This window comes from Sus scrofa, chromosome 7, assembly GCF_054392235.1.
Source record: "Sus scrofa isolate SSC_HxYL_T2T_F1_AM1 chromosome 7, Sscrofa_HxYL_maternal_Yorkshire_Landrace_v2.0, whole genome shotgun sequence".
In the NCBI taxonomy this organism is placed as follows: Eukaryota; Metazoa; Chordata; class Mammalia; order Artiodactyla; family Suidae; genus Sus; species Sus scrofa.
The window spans coordinates 66,384,482-66,403,204 of NC_139389.1; the positions used below are offsets into that span (position 1 = coordinate 66,384,482).

The window sequence follows — 18,723 nt, forward strand, 5'->3', positions numbered from 1 at the left end:
AAGTCAGGCTGTAAGGAAAATGGGGAAGGAACAGGCATGGCAGCAGCCCCCACTCAGTCCCGCCCAAGGCTCCTTGCCGCTGAAGGGTTCCTGGCTTCCAATTTTTCGAGAGAGAGGCCAGAAAACCCGACTTTGATGGGACATTTGCAAAGCTTTCCAAGACTGGTGGGCTGAGATTTTCACCACACTCTGAGGCTGGAATATACTCACTCTCTCACACCCATGCATGTGGCCACACTCACACACACATAATATACACTCAAACTCTCAAACACATACACACTCACACATATAAACACTCATATTCTTTCATGCACTCATAAATAAATACACATTTGCACACATCAACACATTCACACACATATACACTTTCACACATCAACATACTCACAGACACATAAACACAATCACACATAAACACACTGTCATACACGTGTACTCACACATACACACATACACTCACCTACAGAAACATGCACACACACTCGTGCATATGCTCATACACCCACACACTCACATGCTCACAGACACACGCATGCACATCCACACACCTATGGGGTTTCATCTGTGATTTCTGGCCCAGGGGGAGGTGAGGAATTGAGGCTGAGTCAGAGAGGCCAGGCTCAGAGTCACACAGGATCCAGGCCCAGAACTCAGCTTTCTGCCACCAAGGCCCCCGATTTTATTCCCTCCCAGCTCAATTTCCCTGGGGGTGGGAGACAGGTGACACCCCCTCCCCGCCCTGTCCCTCCCTCCCTCCATCTCTCATCCCCGCACATCAACAACCACCCCCACTTTATTATTAGACCCCACCTCCCCCCATTCCTCAGCAAACCCTCTGCCCCCCACTCTCCCCACTCCCACCCCCCAAAGCCAGGATGGGGTCATCCCCCAGCTCACCCCTCAGTTCTAGAACCAGTCCTGGCCCAGCTACCTCTTTCCTCCATATGTAATTTTTCCTAATTGGGAGCTCATTAATTATCCCCATGTTTTCCAGAGGAAATAAACAGTAATTAGAGAAATCAGTGGTATTTTTATTCTCCAGCAGACTCAGCAGCACGATGCCCTATCCCATCCCTGGCCCTGATGGCCAGTCCAGCCACCTGCCAGGTTCGCTCTCCTCCCCTCTCTCCCTGCATCCATCCCCACGTGCATGTGAGCAAAGTGCCCGCCACCAAGACCACCCGGCAGCAGGTTGCCTCTTGGAATCTGCGTGAAGAACCATAAATTGCTGAGAAAGGGCCTCCTTCCCCGTGCAACAGAAGGTTAGAGTGTTTAAAGAGAGCAGTGGAACTGTTTTTATTAATCAGAACTGCTATAAAGAAAGCATTTTAATTAACATAATTATCCCGATTGAGAAAAGCAGTCCTTACCCCATAGATACTTTTCAGACTAAAGATGCAAGCTGTCACAATCAGTCATAATTAAGTAAAGCGAGCCATTTTTTTTTTTCTCGCTCCCTTCCCCTCTTGGGCACCCGCTCCTCCCTAGGTTAGATCTCAAAGGGGAGACAAGGCAGATGTTACACCTTCCACTCGCTCGTGCTCTCACACCCAGGCTGCCTCTTGAGCTGCATGTCAGAGAAGGAGCGCCCCCCTGGGCCAGTGGGCTGAACAGTGGGCCCTGCTCCACGACCTGTCCCCTGCCTGACCTCAGAAGGGCCTCCCCACCTTCTAGGGAAGGAAAGAGACCCATCGCCAAAGGCACCCCCCTCACCCCCTGTGGATGACAGTCCTAGAGCACTGTGCCTCCAGGACACCTGCAGGGACTTTCCTGGGTCAGTAGATCCAGAAGGAATAATTGGGGAGGACAGACAGCCAGTGGGCACCCCAGGCCATGACCCGGTCCAAACCACCAGCCTTTCCCACCTGGATGCTCACCTTCACTCCAACTCTTGACTCACATTCAGGCCATTTCCCCACATACAACAGAAATCGGTTCATACCACAAATCTAAGTATATAACCCTTCTCGCCCCAACCTACACCCTTCCGTGGTTCTGGTGGAGGCCTGGCTCAGTCGTCCTCAGCCACATCTCCCACCACGTATAGCTCCCTGGGCTCTTCTCCACTCCAGCCACACCGTGCTTTCCTCCTCCTATTAAGCTCACGTGCTATTCCCTCTGCCTGCTGCCCTCATCCCTCCAGCCACCATCTCCCGCCTCTCAGCTCACCTGTTCATCCTGCAGTGCTCAGCTCATGCGTCACCTCCTCAGGGAAGCCCTCCTTGGCTTCCCCGACGTGGTCCATCCCCTCTGAAATCCTCTCACAGCGCCACACACCCACCCCTTGCTAGTGTGTACAAGTGGCCCTGCAACAGTGGGGTGATTTAGTTTCAGGGTCCCCTGTTCAACTGCAAGCTTCATGAAGCAGCCAGACTATTTTTTTGTTTCATTTGATTTTTTTGTTTGTTATGTCCACTGTTTTTGGTTTGTTTGTTTTTTGGTTTTCGGGGTTTTTTGGTTTGGTTTTGTTTTTGGCTTTTTCTAGGGCTATACCTGCGGTACATGGAGGTTCCCAGGCTAGGGGTCCAATCGGAGCTGTAGTCACCAGCCTACACCACAGTCACAGCAACGTGGGATCTGAGCCGCGTCTGCAACCTACACCACAGCTCACAGCAACGCTGGATCCTTAACCTATTGAGCAAGGCCAGGGATTGAACCCACAACCTCATGGTTCCTAGTCGGATTCACTAATCACTGAGCCACAACGGGAACTCCTGTTTGTTCACTGTTGAGTCCCCAGTGCCCATCACAGGGCTTAGCTTGTGGTGGGCACTTAAGAGATATTCATGGAAGGAAAGAAGGATGAGAGGGAGGGGGGAGCGGAGGCAGCCCCACCCCAGGGCACTCTCTAGGAGACTGTCACAGCCCCTGTGTCAGCTGAGGGGGTTTTGAGGAGGTGTTAAGGGGCTACCCCAACAAACTCTGAAACCCTCCACTCCCCTCATCCCATCTGGGCATCATTACTCTCCCCATTTTACAGATATGAATACTAAGGCCCAGAGAGGCAGGATAAGCCTAAGGTTACAGTGAACCAGTGCAAGAGTCTGGGCCTGTCTCAGGCCTGAGAATGTCTGTTTTGCAATGGGATGAGGAGGGAGGAGAGAGATATAGAGGTACCCACTATGGGTACAGTGTGTCTCCCTTGGGCTTGGGGTGCTCAGAACTGCTGGGAGCACCTCTCAGGATGCGTGACCTTGGACCTTTCACCCCATCTGGGCCTTGGCATCCCCATCTATGGCATGGGCAGCCTGGAGCAGGTAACATCCTCTGCCCTCTACCCAAGACCCCCACTCTGCCGCACTCTGCCATCTAACACCCCCAAACTTCAGACCTCCCCCCTCCTTCCCCTGCAGAACTGGAGATGCTGACACACACACCCTGCTCACATAGTACGTGCCACTGTCTGAGACCACCCTGGAAGCTTGCTGCTCGCTGCACCAACACCTGCGGGGTGACACGTGCGTAGGTGACACCACGGGCGTATTTTACCCCGACATGCTGCAGTTTCCTCCCTGAAAAGGTGCTTATTTTTTAGTACATCTTAAATAGGAGCTGCAAAGTGTATTGTCAGCGCTTTTTAAATGGCTTGTTAATGCCCCCGTAAAGCTCTGCGCTGGCCGGAGGAGACAGCTCACTCCTGGCCCTGGCGCAGCATGGACTCCCTTGTGGCCTGTGATCTGAGCACACACCCATGCTGAACTTTGTGCTGGACTCCGACATTGCCAGGAGGCCCGGGAACTAGACACTCTTGGTCAAAAATATGCCCAAATCCCCACTGGGGCCACAAGATTTGGCAACACTTTGGGAAAGGCCAGGGGCAGACATGGGCCCTGCCTGGCAGAAGAAAGAGGAATGAGCATGGCTTTGTAGTCAGATAGCCTGGGCTTAAATCCCTTCTTGGTCACTTACCAGCTGTGTGCCCTAAAGCCAGTTGCCAAACCTCTCTGAGCCCCAAGTATCCTCACCTATAAATTGACAGTGCTAAGTCCTACCTCAGGGCTTTCTTGCAGAGTGAATCAGATAATAAATACCAAGTGCCAGGTAACATTTGATTTTTCAGATGTGGTAATGGCATTATGGTTATGCTTTTTAAAGGATCCTTGCCTTTTAGAGATATACACTGCAACTTTATGGATAAAATTTTATGATGTTAAAATAACCCGGTGGTCGCAGGGAGTGGATCAGTATAGAGGAAACCAGTCTGGTCATGAGTTGATGCTCGCCGATGAGAACATGGGGTTCAGCAGACCAGTCGCTCCACTTTTAGATAAGTTGACATTTTCACACTGAACCAACACATTGGCATCCACTAGGTGTTCATTACATCCAGGGCCTCCGAATCCAAGCCTCAGAAGCCTTGGACCTCTTGCGCAGCGAGATTCAGAGGCAGATGGCAGTAAGACAACATAAAGCACCAGGAAAGAGCATGGAGTAGGGCTGCTGAACAATCACAGAGGTACCCCCCAGGGAGCCTGCAGTCCACAAAAGCGGAGACAGGCAGGTGAGGGACCCCTATAACCCAGAAGCTTGGGATCCCAGGGGAGTCAGGCAGCCTCTGCCTGAGGTCCACTGTCCCAGCTGTGTGACCCAGGGACCATGGCTTTCCCTCTCTGAGCTCCAGGCTTCTATCTTTATAATGGAAGCGACCACACCCCACCCACCTGGAGCCTGTCTGTGTAGCAGGAGCCTAGACTGAGGCAGGTGCTTGATCACCCTTAGACTAGCTCTGCCTTCCTCAGCAAACTTAAATCCAATCATCTTCAGCCACTGAAGGCTGGGGTGGGCACAGGGATGCAGACCTGCGAAGGGCCATCCCATTCTCAGGAAGCTCCCAGAGGAAAAGTCATTTTTTAAGCTGCATGGTACCCAGCAAAGCCTAAGGAAATGGAGCTGAGAGGGCTCCAGGCCTCAGGAAAAGAGGACCCTTGGCCCGGATGAAGGCAAAGATGATAGTAACGATAGCAACAATGATGCTGGCGGGGCAAGCCCACTGGTACCTGGTCATGGGCTTCCCCTGTACCTCTCCTATTCTCACCACCACCTACCAGTTACGTGGTACCATTATTCCCCCTGTAGCCAAGGAAACAGAGGCTCAAAGGGAGATGCTGCAGCAAGAGAGTGCAGGCCCAAGCCTGAACCCCGCCACCCAAGTCCAAGGCCCAACAGGGCAGGGAGACCCTGGGGACACCTGGGCATGCCAAGGGGCCATCAGCAGAAAGCACTGACCCCACCCCAGCAGAAAGCAAGGCCCATGAAGCCACCCCCCCCCCCCCCCCCCCGGCCAGCCTTGGCCAGGCCTCAGTTTCACCTGCGAAATGGGGGCAGAGGGACCCCAGCCCCACCTAGTGGGCACAAGTCGAAAGCGGCACAGGTTGGGGAGAAGGCCACATCCTGAAGCTTCCAAAGGGAGCCGAGGCGGCAGTAAGTCGGGGTGCGGGGGCGGAGGCGAGAGAACCAGACAGATCTCTCAGGCTCAGGCTCAGGCGCTGTGATATTTTCCCCGGGGTTATATTTTTAGATGGACTACTTTCTCTCCCCTCCCCCTGCCTCAGTAGGAGGAAGGACACAGAAATAGCTGGGTGTGCGTGTCTGAGCAGCTATATATAGTGGACACAAACCCTCACCCGGGGCTTCTCCCACTCACTGCCCCGGAGCAGGACCGGAGAGGGGGCGGGGCCCTCCTCTTGCCCAGTGGCCATGGGGTCTGCTCAGCTTCCCCGGCTCCTTCCAGGCACCATCCTCCCCCTAGCACACATGTGTGTGCACTTGCACAGCCAGACGCAGGTCACTAGTGACTGCCAGCTCTGACCCGAGCCTCAGGGGGAGTTGGGGCAGCCGACAAGCCCTACCCAAGAGGGTGGGTGAAGTGAGGCTGGGAAGGGGATGACTCTCTGCCTCGGTTTACTGGTCTCTAAGCTGCGGTCACGGCCCTTCCTTGGACTTGTCAGATCTTCAGAACTGTAGATACTCTGACACTTGAGCATCTTTAGCAGAAGATATGACTGAAGTTAAAAGATTCCCCTAAATTCATCTGCCTAAGTCCTCATTGTCCAGATGGGGAAACTGAGAGCTAAAGGTCACCAGCATGTCAGCTGCAGAGCCACATTCTAGCTTCAAACGTTCTAGCTTCATTCTAGCTTCATTCTAGCCACATTCTAGCTTCCCACTTCTCTGAGCTCAGCCAAGTGGGAATAAAGTTGGTACCCACTTCATGGGCTACTGGGAGGAGTAAATGGAGCAAGGCCCATGAAGCCACCATCCCATCATGAGGAAGACAGCCACGAGCTCCCAAGGGCAGGAAGTACCCCATAGTCTTCTGCGGCCAGAGCCCCCACAGGGCTAGGCTCCAGCCTCATGGCCAGAGGCTGGTCCATTTCTTCCTAACATCCCACCCTGGCAGGGCGCCACCCAGCCTACAGCAGGTGCTTCCCGGATGGCAGGTGGACCCTGTCACTACCCACCTGGGGGAGCCTGAGATGGAGTCCTGGCCTCCTTTTCTTCCTCCCACTGGTCACATAAGCTATTGTGGAGGATTGGGGAGAAGGATTTTATCCCCGCTACCACCCCTCCAGATGGTGGGGCTCCCGGCTGGATATCAGGAGCTGGTTTGGGTGTAACCAGTCCATAAGCAGGTCTCAATGAGCTTAGCCAATTTCCTGTGCTAGGATCTGAGTAGGGGAAAGAGTCCTGGGTGGGGAATTCAGAGCCTGAGGTCTGAGTCCTGGATCAGTCTGTGAGCTTGAGGGTACCAGTTTCCCCATCCATACAGTGCACAGAGTGGCCTCATGGTCCTGGGAAGCTTTTGGCTCCCAGTCCACTCAGGGCAGTTTACAGCCACCATCTTGGTGAACCTTCAAAATTCCCCTCTGGGGAGGAAACAATGGTCATTTTACAGAAGAAGAAACTGAGGTCCAGGGAGGGGAACAGTCCTGCCTGGGTCACACAGAAAGCTACTGGCAGATCGTGAACTCCCTGGTTCCATGGGCAGTCCTGTCAGATGTGGTGCCTGCATCTGCCAGGCCTGAGGAAGCCAGGACATCTGGAACACTTGTGCTGAACCACTGACTCGCAAAGTTCCTGAACTGTTCCAGTAAACACACCTCGTGGCAGAGCTATGCGAGCGGGCTCCACCATTGCACTGCTGGAGTGTACGTGGAAGCGTCCCTGTCCCCTTCCTGCATCCATTCCCCTGGCCTTTGAGTTTTTGAGCCCACATGCAGAACTTCATTTTTCTAGCTCTAAGATTTCATTTGGTTTCGGAGTTCCCGTCGTGGCTCGGTGGTTAACGTATCCGACTAGGAACCATGAGGTTGCGGGTTTGATCCCTGCCCTTGCTCAGTGGGTTAAGGATCCGGCATTGCTGTGAGCTGTGGTGTAGGTCGCAGATGCGGCTTGGATCCCGTGTGGCTGTGGCCACGGCAGAGGCCTCTGGCTACTGCTCTAATTAGACCCCTAGCCTGGGAACCTCCATATGCCATGGGAGTGGCCCTAGAAAAGGTAAAAAGACAAAAAAAAAAAAAAAAAAAAAAAAAAGATTTCATTTGGTTTGGTGGGTTTTAGCCCAGAACTTCCATCAGCTGAGGACCCAAGATGAGAATCACCTCTCCCTGGCTAATATGGAACCTTAATTTAAGCTACCAGAAGATCAGGGCAAAATGAGGTCAGAATCCCAAAGTGCCCCACTGGGGACCTTCCTCCCAAAGACCAATGTCCGGTGTTGACTCTTTGGGCTGTTAGTCCTAGCCCAGTCCTCCTGGTGGTGCACTGACCCTGGGCACCTCTATCTGTCCCATCACAGAGCCCCCAAATCCACCCAGAGGCCCCAGCAGCCCTGGAGATGGGTAGGGAAAAACCCTGCATCCCCACAGTGGTTCACACCACCCCAGGAGGCTGCAGGCATCTGCCTAACGCGGCCTCGGTACAGCAGTGCCCAAAGAGGGGAGGAGGAAAGACTCATGGCCAAGGTGACAGCCATCCCCCAGGAGGAAAGGATGTGGGTCTTGTGGACCTGGATATATAGATATTGCACCAGAAAGAATAAACTTGCAGTTGCTGTAGCCTCTGTTCAGTTTCTGGACATCCACACACACACACACACAAAAGAAGTTGTACCCTTGTGGTATTCTATATGCAAAAATTAACTCAAAATGGATTAAAGAACTAAATGTAAGCCCTGAAACTATAAAACTCCAGGAGAAAATCTTCATGACATTGGACCTGGCAATGATTTCTTAGATATGACACCAAATGCATAGGCAATGAAAGCAAAAACAGCCAAATGGGCCAACCTCAAACTTGAAAACTTCTGCATGTCCAAGGAAACAATCATCAAAGTGAAAAAGCGACCTACTGCGTGGGGAAAAATATTTGCAAATCATATATCTGATAAAGGGTTAATATCCAGAATTGAAGAATTCCTATAATTCAACACCAAAACCTAAGCAAGTCAATTAAAAAGTGGGCAAAAGACCTGATAGACATTTCTCCAAAGAAGAAATGTCTGGGGAGGGCAATGAGGAGACCTCTCCAACTGAGCCTCTTCAGCAACAACTCCAAGGTCAAGGCTATACCGCCTCCCCCCTGCTGGCCCCTACCCTCTCAGCCCAGCCAGGCCCAGTGGTGACAGACTCTGCCCAGTGCAGGCATTTCAGGCAGCTGCCTCTCCCGCCGCCCAGCAATATGATTAATACTCAGCCTGCCAGGAGCCCATTCATCACGGCCACGCCATGTCCCCACGAGCCCAGGGCAGATGGGCTATGCTGGGGCCTGCCTGAGTCCTGGCCCCCAGGTCTTCCCAGTTCCCCACCAGGCTGGCTGGAGACCAAAGCCTCCTGGAGGGCTGGAGCCCAGCGTGCAGCCACACCCAGAAGAGGGTTTCCCGCAGCCCTCCCCACCTCACTCCTGCCCCTCCCTCCCGGCCTCCAGGGAGGGGCCTCCAGGGGCAGCTCTAGGAGATCAGGCAGCCCCAAGGGCACCCACCTCGTCCACTTCCTCCCAGCTGGGCTGCCTTGCAGGCCCCATCTTCTCTCAGGCCCTGTTTCTTCATCTGTAATAGGGGTGTCACATTACTCGTGCACCAGCCCGCAGGAGGTGCCAAGGAGACCGCGTGTGCCAAATGCTTAGAATGTAATGGAAGCTTGATAAATAGTGAGTCCCTTCCCTTTCCCTTGAATGCACACTGCCTGAGTTCACATCCCCACTTGGCCATTTATGAGTTGTGTTACTTTGGGCAAATCACTTAACCTCTCTGTTTCAGTTTCTTCTCCTGTGAAACAGCCTCATGGGTTGCGGTGAGGACTAAATGGATAAAGATTGGTAAACTGCCTAGGACAGCACCTGGCACACAGCAGGCACTTCAAGAACATCAGCTATGTTTGCAGTTGGTAACAATTTTTGGTGTCCTGTTTCACGGGGCAGTTCCTGAGGTCTCAACGTGGCCGAGTACATGTAAGATCTCTCCCCTGTGACTGCTGACTGTCTCTCCCCTTTAACCCCCTTCCTGCAGGTCTTTATGGAGGCTTCACCCCTCAGGAGCCCAGGTGGCCCTGGAAGGAGGAAGGGAAAACTCTGTCCTGCCTTTGAGCAGCTCGAGGGCCAGGGTTGGGGGTGGGGGCGGTTGGCACATCTGGACCAGTGAGCACTTGCAGAATCAGGCCATGGGAGGGAGTACGGGGGAGCCCCATGGGCTGAGTTAGGCTCAGGGCTGAGAGCCAGGAGTCCAGGCACAGGGACCTGCAGCCAGTGCTCAAGCAGTGAGGAGACGTTGAGAATTCTTGAGGAGAGGAGCAGAGCAGGCAGAGCCGGCCTCAGGCCCTGCCCTGTAGATGTAGAGGCCTAGCTGGACAGAAGAATCCAGAACGGGAGGAGCTGTGGAGCTGGGACCACAAGCATCAGGGGCTATGACCCAGTGCCAGCCTCACACAGTCCTCGGCCCTATGCCCAGTGTCACCCTTGTGAAGAGAAGGTCTCTTCCTGTCTGGAGGACTCCTGACCCCGATCAGCCATCTGACCCCCGCTTCCCCAAATCCTGAGCTTCAGTGGATGCAGGGACGGCTGGACAGGTGCGTGCCCTGCTCCTCTGCCAGCCAAGGTCTTGAGAGGAGAGAGTACTGCACAGCTCTTCCCATCTCCTGAGGCTACTGGGCAGGCCTGAGTTCAAGCCTGGCTCCTCCATCTCGCAGCCATGTGGCCTCAGGCAAGTTACTCAGCCTTGTTGAGCCCTGGCTTCCTCAGCACACCCACAGGAGTCAGGAAAGGAGGAAGTGAGTAGCAGCTTTAAAACCTCTGACACACAGTAGGTACTCAGATTCCCCTCTAGGCCTCAGTTTCCCCACCTGTAAAATGAGAGGACTGAAAGAGATGGTCAGTGAGGGCCCTTTTGCACCAGAATGCACGTCTGGGGCAGACTGCCCCAAGGATGAGGTGATGGTCCTAGCAGGATGGGACTCCAGCTCTGGCGCCTGTGTCACTGCTCACCAAATCCTGCCTCCCTGGGCCCAGGTGCAAGCACAAACAATGAGATGACACGGCACCCACCTAGTGGGTCCCCACTCAGCTCCAGCCAAAGACTCCAGTTTGTCTGACTCCAACCAGGCTTCCATGCGAATCTCTAATCTCAGGACTCCTGTGGTCAGGAGGGCAGAGGCTGCTCTGATCCAACCTCACAAGGGTAGGGAGGCCAGCCATGTCCCATTGCTTCAAAACCCCTCCTCTTGCAAAGCCACGTCTTCCCAGGGACCCATTGCTGCTTTGCTCCTGTGAACAGTGTGAATCTCATAACTGATCTTGCCCTCTTCACTCTGACCACCAGGAAGCACAGGGCCAGAGAGTCAGCCTAACATCAGACCCTGTGTGTCCATCGTCTATTGTTCCCAGAGCCTTTTCTTCCTATTACATCCTATTTTCCCTGCCCTGGATTATGTCTCTTAGTATCACACAGATACTTGATGGAATGAAGTGGGTATAAATATGTAATGGTTAACATGTAAATCAGCACATTCACAAAAACTTTCCCCCACCCCACACACAGCTCCTCCCCAGGTCGTGAGGTCTGGGGGTGGGGGGTTGGGGTTGGGAGAGTTTGAGGTAAGGTCCAGCCCTGTCCCTCTCAACTCTAGCCTCTACTTATACATAGGAGCTGGATGAGCGCTGTTCTGATCTTAGAACATTCCACACCCCTGCTAATAACAACACTGACAACTCCGACCATAATTTATGGAGTACCTAAAATGTGAAAGGCCTTACTCCTGACCTCAATCCAGCTGATCCTCCAACAACCCTGCAAAGTGGGTTCTACCAGCATTCTTCCTTCTTCAGATGAGAAAACTGAGGCACAGAGAGCTTAAGTAATCTGTTGAAGGTCACACAGCAGGGATTCATACTCTGTCTGATGTCACAGCCCAGGTTCTTAACAATGACTTATACTTAAAAGGACATATGACTGGGTGGAGCACAAGGGACTCAACAATGACATCCCTGAGACAGAAAGTCCAGCCCCTGCCCCCCACCCACCCGTGCAGGGGCTGACCCTGCCTCTCTGGCTTCTATGTCTGGACTGGACCAGGCTCTCCCTCCCCTCCAGGTGCATTAGCAGGCATGAGGCCTGGGGGGAGGGTAAGATGCACTTATTCCAAAGTAGCAGTGGGGGGACAAGCAGGCAAAGTGGGGGGACACTCTGGGGTAGCAGGACAGAGGGATAAAGGCCTGACTTTGGCACCAGAGGGGGCCTGAGCCCCTTCTGAGCCTCAGGTTCCATGTCTACGACATAAGAACACTAAGAACCTGCCAGCAGGAGTTCTCTTGTGGCGCAGAGGGCTAAGGATCCGGCATTGTCACTGCAGTGGCTTGGGTCGCTGCTATGGCTTAGGTTTGATTGCTGGCCCCAGGAAATTCCACATGCTGTGGGCATGACCAAAAAAACAAGAAAGAAAAGAAACAGGTTTTTTTTAAAAAAAAAAAAGGAACCTGCCAGCAGGTTCTGTTGAGATGATGAGTATCAAATGCCTACCTGGGGCCTGACCCAGAGCAGAGCTAGCGCCTGATCCTGGCTCCTTAGGCCTCGAGGGGCCCTCTTAGGATGGCCCACTGAGTAAAATCAGAGCTGGGCCCCACCACCCAGGTCAGAACCCTTCCCCACAACTGCCTGGTCATTACACCCCCTCTGGCCTCAATTTCCTCCGCAGCAGAATAGGGATAGTAGAAACATCACTTGCCCATGTTTGGCATGCAATATCTTAGCCACTAATTATTTTTCTTATCTGGGGTACTTTTTAGCCCACCCTAGGCACCCCTCCTTGCTGGTAGGTAGGCTGGATGGGGGGTGCTGAACAGAGTCACGGGAGGCATATGCAAGAAAACAAGCTGGGCCCAGGCACCGGGCCTCCAATGTGGAAGCCGCCCCCAGGTGCCAATACTGTAGGAGGTGGCAGAGAGCCGCCCCACTGCCCCAGTTTTCCAGAGGCTTCCTGCTAAAGTGGGGGAGCAGGGAGGATATGGGCACACAGTCCCCCCCGCCACACACACACACACACACACACACACGCATCCAGGACCATGCATGACCAATGCCTGGGACAGCCGGAGCCTAGCACTACAGCCCTGCCCCTTCTGGTGCCCTGCAGCCTCCCCAGGGCATAAGACACAAGTGGGTTCGATCCCAGCTCTGCCTCTTCTGTGACCTGGGTCAACTCCCCTTTCCTATCAGACCTCCATTTTTATTTTTTTATGTTTTTATTTTTTAGCGAGCAAGCAATGTCTTTATTACAGGAAAGCAAATAGCTCCCAGGACTGATGGGAGCGGGGAGAAGAGCTCTTGCTATTATCCTATAGGGGTTTTTATCCCTTAAAGATGGTGAGGTACCAACATGGGGTCCAGCAAGATGTGGTTTTCTCTCATTGCAGGTCTCCATTTTTATATGGAAACAGGGCTGGTGACATCCCTCTCCTGTGTGAGGAATAAGCAATGTTCTATGTGTGAAAACTGTACGAGGCGCCTGGCAGGTGGCCTGTGCCAGTTCTTGCTCCTTCCTCCCTCTCTTCCCTGCCTCCTGCCTCCACCTGCCAGACCTTTTAGCCCCAACTGCTGCTGCCTCCCTGCACCCCATTAAAGCAGCCTCCCCATCTCCTCACAACTCGGATTTCACCCCTCTGTGCCCACCTCTACCCTGGTGGCTGAAAGCACCAATCACCCTCCACCTCACACCCAGCTGTGCCCCCGGAGGCCTTCAATAACTGGCACTCAGAGGAGGGCAGCAGCAAAGAAGCCAGAGCAGCCTCCCTCACCACAGCCACAGGGGTGGAGTACAGAGACCTAAATACCACTGGCTTTAGCCAGAGCTGGCTCTGCTGCCCACCCTACTCAGAAGAGCAACCGGCCACCAATTCTGGCCATAACAATGGCTTCATTGACAGGGACTTTGCCACATGACAGGCCCTGTTTAAAGGCTTCTCATGCATCATCTTATCCAATCTTCCCAACATCCCTATGAGGAAGCGACTATTGCACCCATTTTACAGATGAGAAGACTGAAGCACAGAGAGATTAAGAAACTCACTCAAAGTCATACAGCTCACAAATGGTGACACCAGTACGAACTTGGGTGGCCTGGCTCAGAACTTGGACTCTTCACTCTACTTTTCTGCTAAGTCCACCCCCTTGCACTGCTGCAATGCCCTCAACCGGAAGACTGGTGGGGACAGGGCCATGGGGTTGCCCTTCTGTGTTGAGTTAACTGAGGTGAAAACCAAAGAAACAGAGCAGCATTTGAAGCAGAGACACCCTGGCTTCTTAAAGCTGAAAATTATATCCCCAAGAATAGGATGTCAATTAGGGCACAGGCCTGACACCCAGCCCCATCGTTCCCCTGTTTTAGAAACGAGGGCAGTTGCAGCTTGGATCTATCTCAGGCCCAAGTCAGAAAAGTCAGGCCAGTGAGCTCTGGAAGTGATGAGGGGCTTGGGGATGGGTGCCTGGCAAGCCCGCCCATCCAGGCAAGACCCTTTTCCCAGGCCTCCTGGGCTCTGTTGAGTGGGTCCTTCTGGAGTAGCCCTCCCACTCTGGTCCCCTCAGACAAGTGTACACCCCTTGGTGTCCACATGTAGCTTCACATGAGGTAAAGCATTGGCCAAGGCTGGCCACCAACCCACGCCCGGCCTTGACGGCAGACAGAGCCCGTACCCTGGTGTGCCCGGTGGCTCCTCCTTCTGCCCCCTGACAGATGCTGTTGTTGTGACTGTGGCTCCTAGATTTGCATGCCTCCCTGCCAGGCTCCCCACGTCCCCCACCACTACCACCAAATACACATAGTCTCTGATCCAGCACAGGTTTCTTCTACGCCAAAGGTTTCTCAGGTCATCCCACAAGTCATAAATAATCAAACATGCATCAGATGCCAGTTCCAGGTGTGCTGGATGACAGGTTTCTGCGGTCCCTTCAGGCTTCTGTGGTCAGCCTTGCAGATATGAACCTGCCCCTGCCCAGTTCTGCCCCTGAACAGCATCCCTGCAGCCTGATCCTGTGTCAGGGACAAGCGCCTGGAGCTTGCTCTCCCTCAGCAGAATGGGGCTGGGGTCCACTTGGCCACCCAAGAGATGGCAGGCTGGGGAGGGCAGCTGAGGGCAGTTACTGTAGGGTAGCTTCTAAGAGAGGCCAAACTCTAAGTGGAGGGGCCATCAGTGTGCAGGTACAGAGGAGAGAGAAGTTGGTCACATGCCAGAAGGACGGATGTGCCCCAGAGAGGGACTAACCAAGTGGCTTAATCTTGTAGCCCTGCTGATTGTGGCCTCTTGGTCCAGACAGGAGTCCAGCTCCCACCCACCGGCCATGGCTTCTCCAGAAAGCAGACTCCAACTCCAAGGGGCTTGGTCAGGGTATGTGGTGGCCAGAAGTGTGGCCTCCAACCACGCCCCTCTCCTTGGGAGGTCCCAAATTAGGAGGCAATGGGCAGAGCAGTGGGAAGTGATGGGTAGACAGTAGGACCTGGAGAGAGAATCTGAGCCAAATCCTACCTTGGCCGCCACGGTCCTTCCCCACCTCTTAGCCTTGGCGTTTCCACCTCTAGGAAGGGAACAAACTGCTCCTGGTTGTTAAGATTAATGAGCTAATCAAAGTGTGAAAAAATGTTTCTTATAGACTTAAAAGAGGTGATCAGCCATGGCAAATTAATAACAATTAACACCCCTCCTCCAGGCAGTCTGCCTGGATTGGGTCCACTGGGCACAGTTTTCCCTCACAATAATGGCAGAAAAGCCACACTGGTCTTTGCGGGGGTGTCTGAGCTGCCTTGGGCTGCTCTCCTCTATTCCCCAGAGTCTTGCAGACTCTTCCCAATAACCACAGCCACCCCATGCCTGGCCCCAGGCTCTGTGCACCGAATTCAGTCCACGAAGCAAAATAACTGATGCGTGCTTAACACGGACTGAGCATCAACTGTATGCCAGGTTCTGCAGCAGGCCTTCTCCATGCAATACAAGGCCCAGCAGGATGCACTGTGAGAAGCCCCCTTTCACAGATGTGGAAATGTAGAGTAGTGGGTCACACAGACAAGGGTGAAGCCAGAACTCTGACTGGCGATCTCAGTTAAGCCCCGCCCTGTGTTGTGCATGGGGTCTCAGCCAGACAAGGGTGGAGAACCAGGGAGGCCGGCCCTCAAAACCCCCACTGCTTCCCTCTGGCTGCTGCTACTGCTGCTGTGAAAGGCTTGGGACGGGGGTGGGGGTGGGTAAGCGTGCCACCTCCCCCACTTCACACCCCTCTGCTCCCTCCTGTGCGTGGAGGCGAGGCTGACTCAGCAGACACACTTGGGCCCCCTGACGCCAACTTAAAGCCCTCCCAGAAATCCTCCACTCAGCAAAGCCTCCTTGGAACTGTAGTCCGAGGAGATACAGGAAGCTGGGGTGGGGGCGGGGAGGGAGAGCATCTGCCCTGAGACCTGCTGGGCCTGCCAGTGAAGCCCCTCATCTGACAGTGTCCTCTGGGCCTGGGAATCATGTCCCCAAAATGCTTACTCACTGCAGGGCATAACCAGGCCCCCAAAAGCCTGAGCTTGCCCACCCAGAGCACCCACAACCTCAGTGTATGCCCTGGCCTGTCCCCCACAGGCAGGCCTACCTCCCCAGAGTGGCCCACAGCTCTGCCCCCGCCCAGTGAGGGGCCTCCAGGGTGTCCGAGCCTCATTCCTGGTGGGTGCCTTGGCCAACAAACCCAAACCCCAATAGCTGCTCCCCAGCATCCATAATGCTGACCCCTCAGACCAAGAAGCCACCCTCCTCTTCTCTTCTCCAAAGCAGATTGCCAAACCCTCTTTCCCTCTGCAACTAAACAGCATCCCCTGGACACAGCAGGAGGAGGGCAAAGGTGGGCTCCAGGAGATGGAAGAGGAGAAAGGGTAGCAGAGGGGGCGGAGCAAAGGGAGACGAGGCCCCTGGACCCTGCCCCACATGCACACAGCCTCTGGCCCCCTGCCTCATCCACCACCCCAGGCAGCTACTTACCTTTCTGCGGCGTGAGTGGGCTCAGGGGCTCTTCAAAGGGACACCTGCAGAGAGAGCAGAGAAAGGGTGAGACCGCCGTCAGATGGAGCCTTGCAGACTCCCCACCCACAGGACCCCTCCTGCAGTCAACCTCACCAAGCCCCTGCCCACATCCCTGGGACAAGAGGGAGCAGGAAAAAGGGCATCCCAAGGATACCAGACTCACTCCACAGAGTCAAGAATGCACTTTCTACAAGCAAGTGCCCCGCTCCAGCTGGCTGGGGAGGGGGCTCAGGAGGCACAGAGTTATCCGAGGGGCTCCCAGTGACAGGCCCAGAGGGAGCCCACATGGGCCCTGAGGGACCCGCACATAAACAGAGAGCAGATGTCCCCATCTACCTGTACCTGTGTGCTCTCTGGCCTCTAGACACACAGGGTGAACCTCAAATTCTCCCTCCTGGGGCCAGATGTCGTGGCCAGAGGGAGAACCTATGCCCTCCTTCACCTCCAGCTGGGACCTAGACCTAGTCCTCTCATCTTTGTCACTGGCTCACCCCATGACCCTGGGCCAGCCCTTTCCCTCATCTGTGCCTCGATTTCCCCATCAATCCTAGTAGCTGCATCAGAGTTGCCTGGAGGACTTGTGAAAACACAGCATGCTGGGCCCCATCCCTGGAGTTCCTGATTCAGCAGGTCCATGGTGGGGCCTGAGAATAAGCATTTCCAACAAGCTCCCAGGTGATCACTCTTTGAGATTTGCAAGTCTAGATGTGTCTGGCCCACACCCTCAAGGAGTCCATAGGCTGACTGGGGAGACCACGCTTGTGTGTATGCACAGCTGATTGAAAACAGCCACAGCGGGAAATGTGGCTTATAGATCTAATAGGTGTAAGCTGTGGGCCAGTGCAGTCACGGAAGGCTTCCTGGAGGAGGTGAAGACCTAATTTACCATTTTTACATATTGTAGTCTCATTATTATACAAGTAATACAGGCATATCTTGTTTCATTACGCTTCACTCTATTGCACGTAAGATATTGTGGTTTTTACAAATTGAAGGTTTGCAGCTACACTACCTTAAGTCTATCAGCACCATTTTTCCAAGAGCATTTGCTCATTTCAGGTCTCTGTGTCACGTTTTGGTAATTCTTGCAATATTTCAAATCCTCCACCAGCAAAAAGATTATGACTCGCTGAAGACAGATGATGGTTGGCATTTTTTTTAGCATTAAAGTATTTTTTAATTAAGGTATGCACCTTGGTTTTTTCAGACATAATGCTATTACTTAATAGACTACAGTATAGTGTAAACATAACTTTTATATACACTGGGAGCCCAAAAACTTGGTGTGACTCACTTTATTGCAATATTCACTTTATTGTGATGATCTGGAACTTAACCCACAATATCTCTGAGGTGTGCCTGTACACAAAAGCTTTATATTGTTAAAGAGCTTCAAATACAGATATCTATAGAGTAAACACGCTCTCACTCAGCTACGTCTCCAGAGGTCCTGACTGCCCCTCTGATGTGCAACTTTCGCTCCGCATTTGCACAGACATGCCAAGAGGTGCCCGTGTGTTTACACATAGGCACAAACCTGTGATTACACACCAGGGAGCAGTCTCTGTGCTGTGTGTAACCACGTTCCTAACAGTAGATTTTGGAGATGGTTCCCTGTCTGTACATAAAGATGACAATGAGCACTGCTTGTACTCACTGAGCACCTACTATGCACCAGATACTGGCTTGAGGATATGTATTAACCCATTTTATTTTTAGAGATGGGTGCTGCTGTTAGCCTAATTTGTAGATGAGAAAAACCCAAGGGCGGCATAACCTGCCCAAGAACAGCCAGCCAAGGGAGCAGCTGAGCCCTTAAAGTGCCAGTATCTATGCTGCAAACGGAGCCCTGCTGTGCTCGGTGCCACCTGGAGGAACTCCATGTGGAATCATACCCTCACCTACTTCATCAGCCCTCCCAGGATGAGTGCTTAGGGGGCTCCAATTTTTTATTTCACACATTGCTGGGAAAAAAAAAAAAAAGCCTGTCTCTTTGTACAGGTATATTTCTAAAAAGCGGGTCAAAGTATACAACATTTGAAATTTTTATACTCACTGCCAAACTGACCACTCGAAACATTTGTGCCAGTACCAGAGTGATTATTTCCCCAGGTGAACACCTACTTAAGAACAAGTTCCATTTGCTAAGTACCTACTAGGTGCCAGATCCAGGAACATCTGGGTTGC

General features: G+C 53.2%; 1 protein-coding gene across 8 annotated transcripts in view; it reads right to left on the reverse strand.

The window, feature by feature from the left end:
- LINGO1 (leucine rich repeat and Ig domain containing 1) overlaps window positions 1-18,723 on the reverse strand; it is a 205,573-nt gene that overhangs the window by 110,239 nt on the left and 76,611 nt on the right. For all 8 annotated transcript variants that reach the window (XM_005666135.4, XM_021099021.2, XM_084966981.1 and 5 more), the window contains one exon: window positions 16,495-16,538. The gene's annotated coding sequence lies outside the window, so the exon portion shown is untranslated. The remainder of the gene's footprint in view (window positions 1-16,494; window positions 16,539-18,723) is intronic.